This window comes from Amaranthus tricolor, chromosome 7, assembly GCF_026212465.1.
Source record: "Amaranthus tricolor cultivar Red isolate AtriRed21 chromosome 7, ASM2621246v1, whole genome shotgun sequence".
Lineage (NCBI taxonomy): Eukaryota > Viridiplantae > Streptophyta > Magnoliopsida > Caryophyllales > Amaranthaceae > Amaranthus > Amaranthus tricolor.
Window position 1 is genome coordinate 9,849,769 of NC_080053.1, and position 11,716 is coordinate 9,861,484.

At 32.5% G+C, this 11,716-nt stretch overlaps 1 long non-coding RNA gene and 1 other non-coding gene across 2 annotated transcripts in view; one reads left to right on the forward strand and one right to left on the reverse strand.

The window, feature by feature from the left end:
- LOC130818077 (uncharacterized) overlaps positions 1 to 682 on the forward strand; it is a 1,302-nt gene extending 620 nt beyond the window's left edge. The window contains exon 3 of the long non-coding RNA XR_009043919.1: positions 1 to 682. This exon is cut by the window's left edge and continues 24 nt beyond it. This is a non-coding gene — a long non-coding RNA (uncharacterized LOC130818077).
- A 483-nt stretch (positions 683 to 1,165) lies between these two features.
- On the reverse strand, positions 1,166 to 1,239 carry TRNAN-AUU (transfer RNA asparagine (anticodon AUU)). Its single transcript has one exon. It is a non-coding gene; the product is annotated as a tRNA-Asn (tRNA).
- Between the last annotated feature and the right edge of the window lie 10,477 nt (positions 1,240 to 11,716).

The window sequence follows — 11,716 nt, forward strand, 5'->3', positions numbered from 1 at the left end:
CAACAGGCTGAGACTATGATGCAAATTCTCTAACGAGTTCATCAGAACATTGTGAGGGCCAATCAAAGATACAAACTCAAGGTTGATGATAATTACAAGGTGGTGTGGTGTGGGATATTAAGATAATATTGTACTCCCTCAACACCAATATAAATGTCCCGTTTGCTTGGGCACGGATATTAAGAGTGGTGTGGGATCCATCAAAAAGGTGGTAGTTGGGTAAGTAGTGAAGGGTAATTAGTGAAGGATAAGTAGTGAATGGTAGTTGGGTAAATAAGGTATATGGGGTATATATTCGTAATTACTTGTGTGAACTAAGAGTATTTAGGTAAAAAAAAGATTGACAAAAATAGAAATGTGACAATTAATATGGTTTTGCCAAATAAGGTAATGTGACAATTATATTGGTGTGGAGGGAGTATAATATAACTTCAAGTTTTAAAATAAATAAACCCAATCCTTAAAGTTCGCCACCCCTTTTCATTTTTTCGCCACCCCCCCTGCCCCCTAAAATTACGTATTTGCCCCTGTAGTTTAAAAAATTACAAAAATGCCACTCCTTACAAATTTCTTATTTATAATAATAATAATAATAATAATAATAATAATAATAATAATAACAACAATAATAAAATTAAATAATAATAATAAATAAAATTAATAATAATAATAACAGTAATAATAATAATAATAATAATAATAATAATAATAATAATAATAATAATAATAATAATAATAATAATAACAACAATAATAAAATTAAATAATAATAATTATTATTCAAAAAAAAAAAAAAAAGTTGAGTCGCCCAAAATTGGGCGACTGAACCATGGTGGAGTCGCCCAGATCTGGGCGACTGGACCATGGTGGAGTTGCCCAAAATTGGGCGACTGAATCATGGTCCAGTCGCCCAATTTTGGGCGACTCAATTTTTTTTTTTTTTTTTTTTTTTTTGAAAAATAATAATAATAATAATAATAATAATAATAATAATATTAATACTAATAATAATAATTTATAGATTAATGTGGTCTATTAGCTCAGTTGGTTAAAGCGTTGTACTAATAACGTGAAGGTCACAGGTTCGAGACTTGAACAAGCCATTATTTAATAATTATTAATTTTTTATTATAAATATGATAAAAAATTAATAATTATTAAATAATGGCTTGTGCAGGTCTCGAACCTGTGACCTTCACATTAATAGTACAACGCTCTAACCAACTGAGCTAATAAACCACATTAATCTATAAATTATTATTATTATTATTAGTATTAATATTATTATTATTATTATTATTATTATTATTATTATTTTCCAAAAAAGAAAAAAAAAATTGAGTCTCCCAAAATTGGGCGACTGAACCATGGTCGAGTCGCCCAGATCTGGGCGACTCGACCATGGTTCAGTCGCCCAATTTTGGGCGACTCAATTTTTTTTTTTTTTTGAATAATAATTATTATTATTTAATTTTATTATTGTTGTTTTTATTATTATTATTATTATTATTATTATTATTATTATTATTATTGTAAATAAAAAATTTGAAATGAGTGGCAAAATTGTAATTTTTAAAAAATCAGGGATAAATTCGTAATTTCATTTAGAGGGGGGTGGCGAAAAAATAAAAAGGGTGGCGAAGTTTAGCAACACCCATAAATAAAAGAGTAGTAATAGTATTAATAGTAAGGATGTCAATAATAAATTAAGTTCAAAACAAAAATTTTCACAGCACATATTACCTTTGATATTTTTAAATTAAGTGTATTATTGATGTCGTTTCCACACATACTTATCTTTTAGCTTAACTAGTTGTGAGGCGACGTGCTACGCACGCGGTCCCCTAAATTATATTTTTGAGTTTGACGATAATTATTTGTATAAATCGAGTAACATGAGAAAAAAACAATCGTAATAAATTAAGTTTCAAAGTACATGCTAATCATTGTAAGGTAGCTTGTACCATGCAGCAGGAATTTACATTGATGAGATGATTTAGTCAATGCAATTGAATTCCTCGACGCAGTGATACGTTATTCTATTTTTGTTGTGTTTGTGTGCATGTAATGTAAAAGTTATGACATGTTTTGTCAAAATTTGATGATATAAAATGTCGTCTAATTAATTAACGTCACATAATAATAATTATTTCACAATGTTTGAATTATTACAATAGAACAATACATATCCATTAATACTAATAAATTAATATAGAAACTCGTCAAGTGCATTAGATTTGTACTATGAAAAAATATTTCAGTGCATAATCAATAGAATTTGCACCTCACATCATGAGCATAATCATACATCAGAATCCTGCAGCAGCCAACACCTCCCATTACTAGTGCAGCGTGTTGATTATACTGTTTCCCAGAGTTGATCAAATCGATGAACAATGGAACAAACGTGCCACATCCTCCTTCCTTGAACAATATTTTGAACTAATGGGTTGAGTACAAAGCCCAATTCTCGCATTCAGGAACAACCTGCAACTCAAAGGCTCTAAATAAAATGACAGTTCAAAACGAGTGTGTCCAACAGTACCATACATCAGTTGCTAACTAACTGGTTCCACATGTCCTGAAATATTGTTGCACTGAAAGATTGGCTGGTTGAATTTCTCCCCATGAACATGCAACTGAAAATAGGCAATTTAGATCAGAGTAGAAATACATAAATATAGAATATCATAAAAATGAACGGTCATTACGTGAAAATTGGCCAACAAAACATAAATTAACAAACACTATCCTCTTTGTTCCTTACAGTCTACAGACATCGCACCATGTAACTATGTAGCAACGTTTATGAAATCAATGACGTTGACCATAATTTCTGATGCTTTGGACATTGCATCAACTATCAACAATTACATCAAAGTTGTAAAGGGATGATGTACGGTACAGTTCAGAAGCCATAGAACATGATTCTCAACCCAAATGTATCATTCCTTCAAGCAATGCATTCTCGCAAAATGTGCTCTTTCTTGGTTCCTTCGATTCCCTCATCTTACCAGCTTCTTCTTGGCCTGAAATCGAGGGTGAAAAGAACATTGATATGAATTTTTCCATAGTTACAATCAAGTATTCTTGTTTAATTCGTTAACCTTAAATATTCAAACAATTCAAAATTTCCATAATTCAAGAGTTAGTGTTCAAGGGAAGAGAGGGTAGAGCCATTAATGTGCATCCTTAATAACTTCAAAAAAACAACAATAATAATTCATAATTTGATTACTTACCTTAGAAGAGATGAAGCCACAAGATAGATTGTAGATTATAAGCCAAATAGTTGTAGAGGAAGAAAAATACAGAAATTATGGTTAGAGGCGGGTGCAAGGTTGTTTAAAAAATAGATCGTAAAATCGAATCGTAAAATCGATCGATTCTACCAATATTGCAGATTTAAGTAGTTATAGATGTTTATATTTAATTTTAAGGCATTTAATATGTAAAAGAACACTCGATTAATCTACCATTAAAAATGTTTTGTTCTCTAATTTTGCGTGTACTAAAATACTAAGTAGACATATTGGTTTAAAAAAAAAAATTACCCCAACAAACAAAGATCATGAAATCAAAATCAAAAACATTAATTTTCACAAGCCACAACCATCTTACAATATATTAGTTGCACAATAAAACTTCAATTGCATAACGCATAATTCAAAACCATTGAAAATTTGTGTCCATAGAAATCTTGGACATCGTGACAAACAATTAAAGCAACAATAAAAAGCCTCCAACTTTCAAACATGATAATGGCAAAAAAAAAAAAGAAAAATCAATCACAAAAAGCAAAAACAGTTAATCATCCTCCAAACAAAATCAAAATAAAAAAAATTCATCTTCTACAAAAACTCTATAAGACGAAGATCTGGATATCAATGGCATATGCAAAATCATTAAACTTGTCTCAAAACATTGCAATTAAAAATATAAAATGAAAATTACTCAAAGAGAAAGAAAAAATGAAGAAAGAATGTTGTAAAATGTTACTTTATTTATTAAATAAACAATAAAATAAAGTTACAAGTTTGTAAAAGGAAAGAAATTACATATGATAATCAACAACCATGCTTATGTACACCACCGAGAACTCCAAGAAACCGATCTTCAATCCAGAAACAAGTAACAAGAAGATTTTTTTTGAACTTGATATTAATTCTACGCGAGATGCTCTTTCCTAAAACATCATTTCTTCCCTACTACGGTGCTTGGGAATAAACCAGAAATATATTTTGAGATACAAAGAATTACACTAGATTCCTAGCACACGGAATTTAGAATGATGTAAGGAAAAATGAAAAAAGATACGGAAAATTACAATCGAGGATTGTAAGTTCTCTATGTAAAGTGCTCGAGAAGAAAAGAAATCAGAAATTTCATATCCAAAATAACCACACAAGTCTTTAATATTTATAGAATAGCTTACACCTTTTCATTAAGCAACATGTTACTCTATGAAACACAAGATTGGTTAACGAACTAATGTCGTCTATCAATCAATCTAACCCAATATATCTGGTTAAAATAACCACATTTAATCGTTGGTAGTTACATTATAACTAGCAAACGGATAAACTAACTTTGCAAAGAAAAATCCGCAAAACAACATGAAACGCGATGGCCAGGACTTAGGTCGCGAGTCGCGACCTGCTGTTTCCACAAAACAGTAGCTTTTCCTTCCTTTCTCGCGAGCCGCGAGTTGTCACGATCCGTGAACACTACTTTTCGCTAAAAACATAAAGTTTTCAACCTTGGGATATTGTCAAATTAATTTATTCAAATTAATAATTTAATTTTAATTAATTATAATTTCCGATGACCATTATACGCTCTAAATGACAACAATCCTCCCCCATTTAGAGTGTATAATCCTTTTCTTCTTTTGCGATCCATAATCTCCAACCCATTTCATGCATCAATGCCAATGTCCTTTCGGATTGAATTGACACCTAGTACCACGCATCTTTACAATTGATCATATCCCTTAATGTCCTTCTAGATTGAATTAAGCAATTATATCCACCCAATTAAAGGAGTAGTACACACGAAATAATTCATTAAACTTACATCTGTGACACGTTAAAGGCCATGTGTCCACATCTATTCATAAGTTCAATGAAATCATAAGTATGCCCCTTGATTTTGTTGAGGCGGCCAAACCCCAAACTTATATAGGTAGCTTCTCCTGGTTACCATGCTTTCGTGAATAAAACACTCAATCTAGAGATCTTCTAAACTCTAGAAATTTGAGACCTCGAGGGACTACTCTACTACCTCGTTATTCAACATCATGAACAAAGCAATTAAAGGGTTTCAAAATTGCTTCCCAATATCTGATGAGCGATCAATCCACATTGAATTCAAGACTAGATATTTCTTCTAGCGTTGAATTGGGTTTTGCTCATGGTGTTGAAGATGGGCATAATAAACCAATTCCTTGAGACGAAAACTCAAAGGGATTCCTACTTAATGGCTTAGTAAACTGATCCGCCATATTGAGTTTAGTATTAACATAGTCAACAGAAATGACCCTTCCCTTGATAAGATCATGCACAAGACTATGTCTTAGTGCAATTTACCTTGACTTACCATTGTATGTTTGACTATACGCTGTGTTCAAAGCCGATCACTATCACTATGAATAGCCACCGGTGAAATTGGCTTAACCAATAAAGGGATCTCATACATAAGATTTCTTTACCATTTTGCTTCCTTGGTAGCAGATGCTAAAGCAATAAACTCAGAACACATCGTAGAATCAGCAACACATGTTTCTTTCTTAAAAGCCCATGAGATGGCACCTCCCCCAAGCATAAACACCCATCCACTTGTAGAAGAATTATCTTCTTTATTAGATGCCCAAGTTGCATCAGAATATCCTTCCAAAACAGGAGGATCTCCACAATAAAACAAATCATAATCCTTGGTTCTGATCAAGTATCTAAATACTCTTCTCAGAACTCTCCAATGGGTAGGACCAGGTTTTTGAGTAAACCTACTTAACTGACCCACTCTAAAAGCTATATCTGGCCTTGTACAGGTAATTGCATACATCAAGGATCCAATGATCTTTGAGTATTCCAATTGAGAAATAGCTTCTCCTTTATAAGGTACTAGTTTCTTACATGGATCCATAGGCGTGGAAACTGGAGATTTATCAAACATATTATACCGTTTGAGAATCTTCTCAATATAATGAGATTGGTTCAACATAAGACCTCCATTATGTCTTATTATCTTAATGCCTAAAATAATGTCAGCCTCTCCCAAATCCTTCACAGAAAAGGATGAGGACAAAAATTCCTTTGTCATTTCCACCTACTCTATACTTGTACCAAATATGAGCATGTTATCGACATAAAGACAAATGATAACCCCATTTCCTTAATCATCGAACTTGCTATAGTCACATTTATCGGCCTCATTGACAACAAAACTAAAAGACAACACGGTGTCATCAAACTTTTGATGCCACTGCTTTGGTGGTTGTTTAAGTCCATAGAGAGACTTAATCAATTTACACACCTTTTCCTCTTGTCCTTTAACAACAAACCCTTCGGGTTGTTGATATACAATCTCTCTTCCAAGTCACCATAAAGGAATGCCGTTTTGACATCCATTTGATGAATCAACAAATTGTGGATAGAAGCTAAGGCAATCAAGAGCCAAATAGTAGTAGTTCTAGCAACCGGTGCATAAGTATCGAAATAATCAATACCCTTCTTTTGTCTAAAGCCTTGCACCACTAATCTTGCTTTAAACCGAACCAAAAAGCCATCAGGTCTGCGTTTAATTGTAAATATCCATTTACATCCAAGTGGAGTACAAGGTGGAGGTAGATTGGTTAAGACCCAAGTGTTATTCCCTATGATGGAATTCATTTCATTATTAATGGCTTCTTCCTAAAAAGCCTTATCATGAGAAGACATTTCTTCTTCGTAAGTTGATGGATTGTCCTCCACATTTAAATAATAAGGTGTGGATGTACACAGAGAATCTCTTGTAACCTCTATTAAGTAGACTTTAAAATCTGGACCAAAAGATTTGGCAAATCCTTCCTCTCTTACTTCTCTTAAGAGAAATCTCTACATATTCATCCTTTGATGAAACATTTTGAGATTCAAGTTGATCTTTATCAATTTCTTAAACATTGGTACTAACTTGTAGGTCTTTAGGCCTACTAATTGATGAAAATCGAGTTTCATCAAAAATAACATCTCGATCTAGACTCAATTATCGAATTAATTGATATGTAGTCATTACATTCCATTACATAGAACCTATAAGCATGACTATGATGTGCATAGCCAACAAAGATTAAATCGAAACCTCTTTCTCCGAGTTTCTTACTTTTATTACCCGGTACTCTTACAATTGCCTGCATACCCAAACTCGAAAACAGTTCAAGTTTAGTTTTCTCTTGTACCAAAGTTCATAAGGAATAGCCTTCTTCCCTCTAGTGGGAACCTAGTTAAGAATGTGTGACACACAGTCAACATTGCTTCATACCAAAATCCTTCACTCAATCCTGAGTAGGATAACATGGAATTAACCATTTCTTGTAACGTCTGATTTTTCCTTTCGGCAACACCATTTGATTGTGGTGAATAACCCGCCGTAGTTTCATAGACAATTCCCATTTCTTGGAAATAACTAGGATTATAATATTACCCTCCTTTATCCGTTCTAAGTCGTTTGATCTTAGAATCCAATTGTACTTCAACTTCATTCTTAAAGATTTTAAACATGCTTAATGCCCCATCTTTAGAATGCAATAAAAACACATAACAAAATCTAGAATAATCATCAAAAGTGATCATATACCTTTTGTTACCTAAAGATGGAGTACTATGAAATCCACATAAGTCACTATGAATTAAATCAAGAATATTAGAAGTTCTTTCAACTTTCTTAAAAAGATTTCTAGTGTTCTTATTTAACATGCAAGTACTACATTTTTGTTTATCAAATCCACATATAGGAATAATATCTAATTTACCCATATATTTCATACTTTCATAATTTACATGACATAGTCTATTGTGCCATAATTCATACATATTTACATTATTGTCATAAACATGAAATAAACTATTGTCTAAATATGTCTTGATAGAAAGCTTATGTAGCAGGAGCAACACTCTCGATACATAATTAGCATTAATAATTATACTTAAGGTAAATAATGCAGAAGTGTAAAACGACGAACTGCTAAAAACCATTTAAACTAAAACCGTTCAAAACATAAGTTAAAAAAATCTTACAACTGAGAAAATATAACATAAGGTTTGCTTAAATACGATAAAAATACATAAGTACAATATAGTCATCAAAGTCATCAAGTAAAATCAATGCAGCTAAGTCCTCGATAGAATAATTAAAGTTGCGGCCTGGATCGAAACCTGAGCTAAATTTTCGTGCAAAATACTATCATCCATAATACGGATGACGGCCGATTAAATCGGTCAACAATAAAGCCGAGTACAATTTCCTCAACAAGCTTATGATGCGATGTTAAATCATGCTTACAAAATAATCATCAAGCACAATATAAAAGGTTATTACTCATTATTGACCTTTACTAAGCCATTAAGTTACATTCTCAATACTTGCAGATGTTCATTACTGCTACTAAATACTTGTTAACCTTAAAGCTTATTTAATCAAGTTCAATTAAGCCTCATAACTTTACCATCATAGCACATCACAAGATCACAACAATAATGACAACTGATATATGTAAGGGTTTGGTTAGGTGAGGACCGTAGTCCTAAACCCTAACTGTGGTGGGAGTTGTCACTCTTCTCAATACTGTTATGCTCAAGACTTCACAGGATGGGTTTTTCTCGGACCCCTTTCCGACACCGCATTTTACGTGCCGGCAAACATGAGCGATTTTACGGAATTTATTATGAAAATAAAACTTAAATTTAAAATGAAAAAGACAAAAGAAGACAACGATTTTACGTGGAAACCTTCTTGGCCTAATAAGAAGGAAAAACCACGACCCCTCGAGATTTCAAAGTTCTCTTACTATGTTTTAGGCAATCAATTACAATTACATAAAACAATAAACAATTCTAGGCCTACTTCTCTTTCTCTTCTCCTTCTCCTTCTCTTTCTCCTTCTCCTTCTCTTTCTCACGCTTCACTTGAAGCTTTCTCTTCTCCCCTAGACTTCCCTAAGTCTAGCTACAACAAAACACTCAAAAACCCTTTACAAGGCCATATTCTAAAAAGGATAAAAACTAAGAAGTTGCATAAGAAAAATATAACAAGTTAATCGGCAATTTGTAAGAACAAAATATTTTTGTTATTTTGATCTCTCACATATGGACACTCTTGGACAAAAAACCGATAAAAGAAAAAGTCACTTCTTTTATAAAGGAGCAACCGTAGTTAATATGATAAGTAACTTCCACTATTTCCTTAATCCTATAATTAAGGAGAATTTAATGGAATACTTGAGTAGCAAGTATAAAGCCACGGTTAACATACACCAAAAATAGGTAGTTAGTTTTATCTTAATTAAAGCCCATATTGAACTTCTATTTTAGTGGAGAGAAATAAGGAGACTTATTCTCAACACTTAAATTAGTGTACGGTTATTTTTAGGCGGTTAAAATAATTTTGCCAATTAATTTATTAAATAAATTAAGCAACTAATTAACTTCTAACTATTACATCAACTAAAAATAGAAAATAAAATCTATGTAATTTTTCAGCTGACGTCTTCTCCAGACTTGCGTCGTGGGAACAATGTACTGTCTCCATCAACCTTGGGAACAGTAGACCTCCTTTCTACATTTGACATCCTAAGTGATCTTCTTTATCTAACTTCTTGGATATTTTTGACATGTACAACTTCCATGGATCAAGTCATAGGCTTCATCAACGATTTTTAACAAAATCGGATATTGTCCTACAAAACAATCTCTAAAACACATTTGTTTATTTAAAGTGAAGTCATCATTAAAATCTAAAAGGCCAAAAAAATCCCCCTTTTTGATGATGAGAAACTTATAAACAAACTTAAGTAAAATAGAGTAAAGCGAAAGTCATAGAGAATGCTAGAGATTAAAGCAAGTCTACATAACTTAGCAAATATAATATCATAGACTAAGTTATATTACTTATGTTTTTAAACAATTTCCAAAAATAATCAACATAAACTACTAAGGATCTAAAATTCAATCATTGTGTGCTAAACTTAGGCTAAACTAGAAACAATAGGAACAATCAAAACGGAACACTAACTAACATATATAAAAGAAATTATCGGAACTTTAAATTGACTAATCAGAGCATACATAAACTAAAGCATAAACATGATCAGACCTTACAAACGAATTCATAGCCAACATGCATAGGTATCAACCATAATTAGAGCATATATAGCAAAATTATCAGAGCATCAAGTATTGCCAAAAAAAAATTTTACTGGAACATATCAAACATTCAAACACCTCTATCCTTCCATAGAGAATTAGAAATTGAAACTATGGTATTCACAAGTACACCTCTTAAGTTTGTGCAATACTTCTTCCCCCTTTTGACATCAATGAAAAAGGAATGGGACAATCAAACTATATCGTTAACAATATAGATATAGCCAAAGAAGGGAAACAAGTAGCAGTGAACGAAAGAAAATACTAAGGAACGCAATCAAGATATGCAAATATTCAAACATCACAAACCTTTCCAAAATAAAAGTGATAGTAGCAGCTTGTTCAACAAAATAATAAATACATAATTCGTACCCCAGCTGGTACTTAAAAATGTAAAAGAAATATTGTTTGATAGACAGACAGACAGATGTTTGGGCCAACAAACATAAAACTTAGCAGGAAGAGGGATCAAGATACAGTATCTTCTTCATCTACAAACTAGGTCTGCGATTCTACTGTGTCAAGCTAGGCACCAAGACGGGCCTCCATCTGGGTAAGCTGATTAGTAATAGATGCAAGTGTGACACGAATTTCGTCTTGGAAAGTAAAGAACTGAGACTGGAAATCGTTGAGCTTCGAGAGTATAAAATCTAATGGAGCTGTAGGAACAGAAGAGGAATAAGCAAAGCCTAAACCAGGTGAAGTATGTGTGTTAAATGGTGGTCGTGTAGAGGGAATAGGTGATGTCGGTGGTGGTGTAGAGGGAATACTTGAGTCCAAAATAAGAACTTTATCGAAACACCAAGATGATATGTAGAGCTGTTTAAAAGTGACCCGAACCAAAAATCCGAATCGAAACCGAAAGTTAACTGACCTGAAAATATGTTTCATTTTTAGGTTTATCGAATCGACATTATCCGAACCGAATTTGCGCCCGAACCTATTTACGAACGAAAATCATAATGTTGGACCTCTTGAGTTTTGATGATGACTACACTTTATTTAAACAAATGTATTTTTAGAGATTGTTTGCAGGTCAATATCCGATCGTGATTAAGATCGTTGATAGTACCTATGACTTGGTCTACGAACATGTACTTGTCGAAGGAATCCAAAGAAGTTAGAAGAAGTATATCGCTTAGGATGTCAAATGTAGACAGGATGTCTACTGTTCCCAAGTTTGATGATCTAACATTGCTGGAATTTGAAGACTGTATACTGTTCCCAGATTGAAGTCAGAATAATACGTCCGTTGAAATTCTGATTATAATTATATTTTCTATTTTTAGTTGATGTATTAATTAAAATTAAATTGTTGCA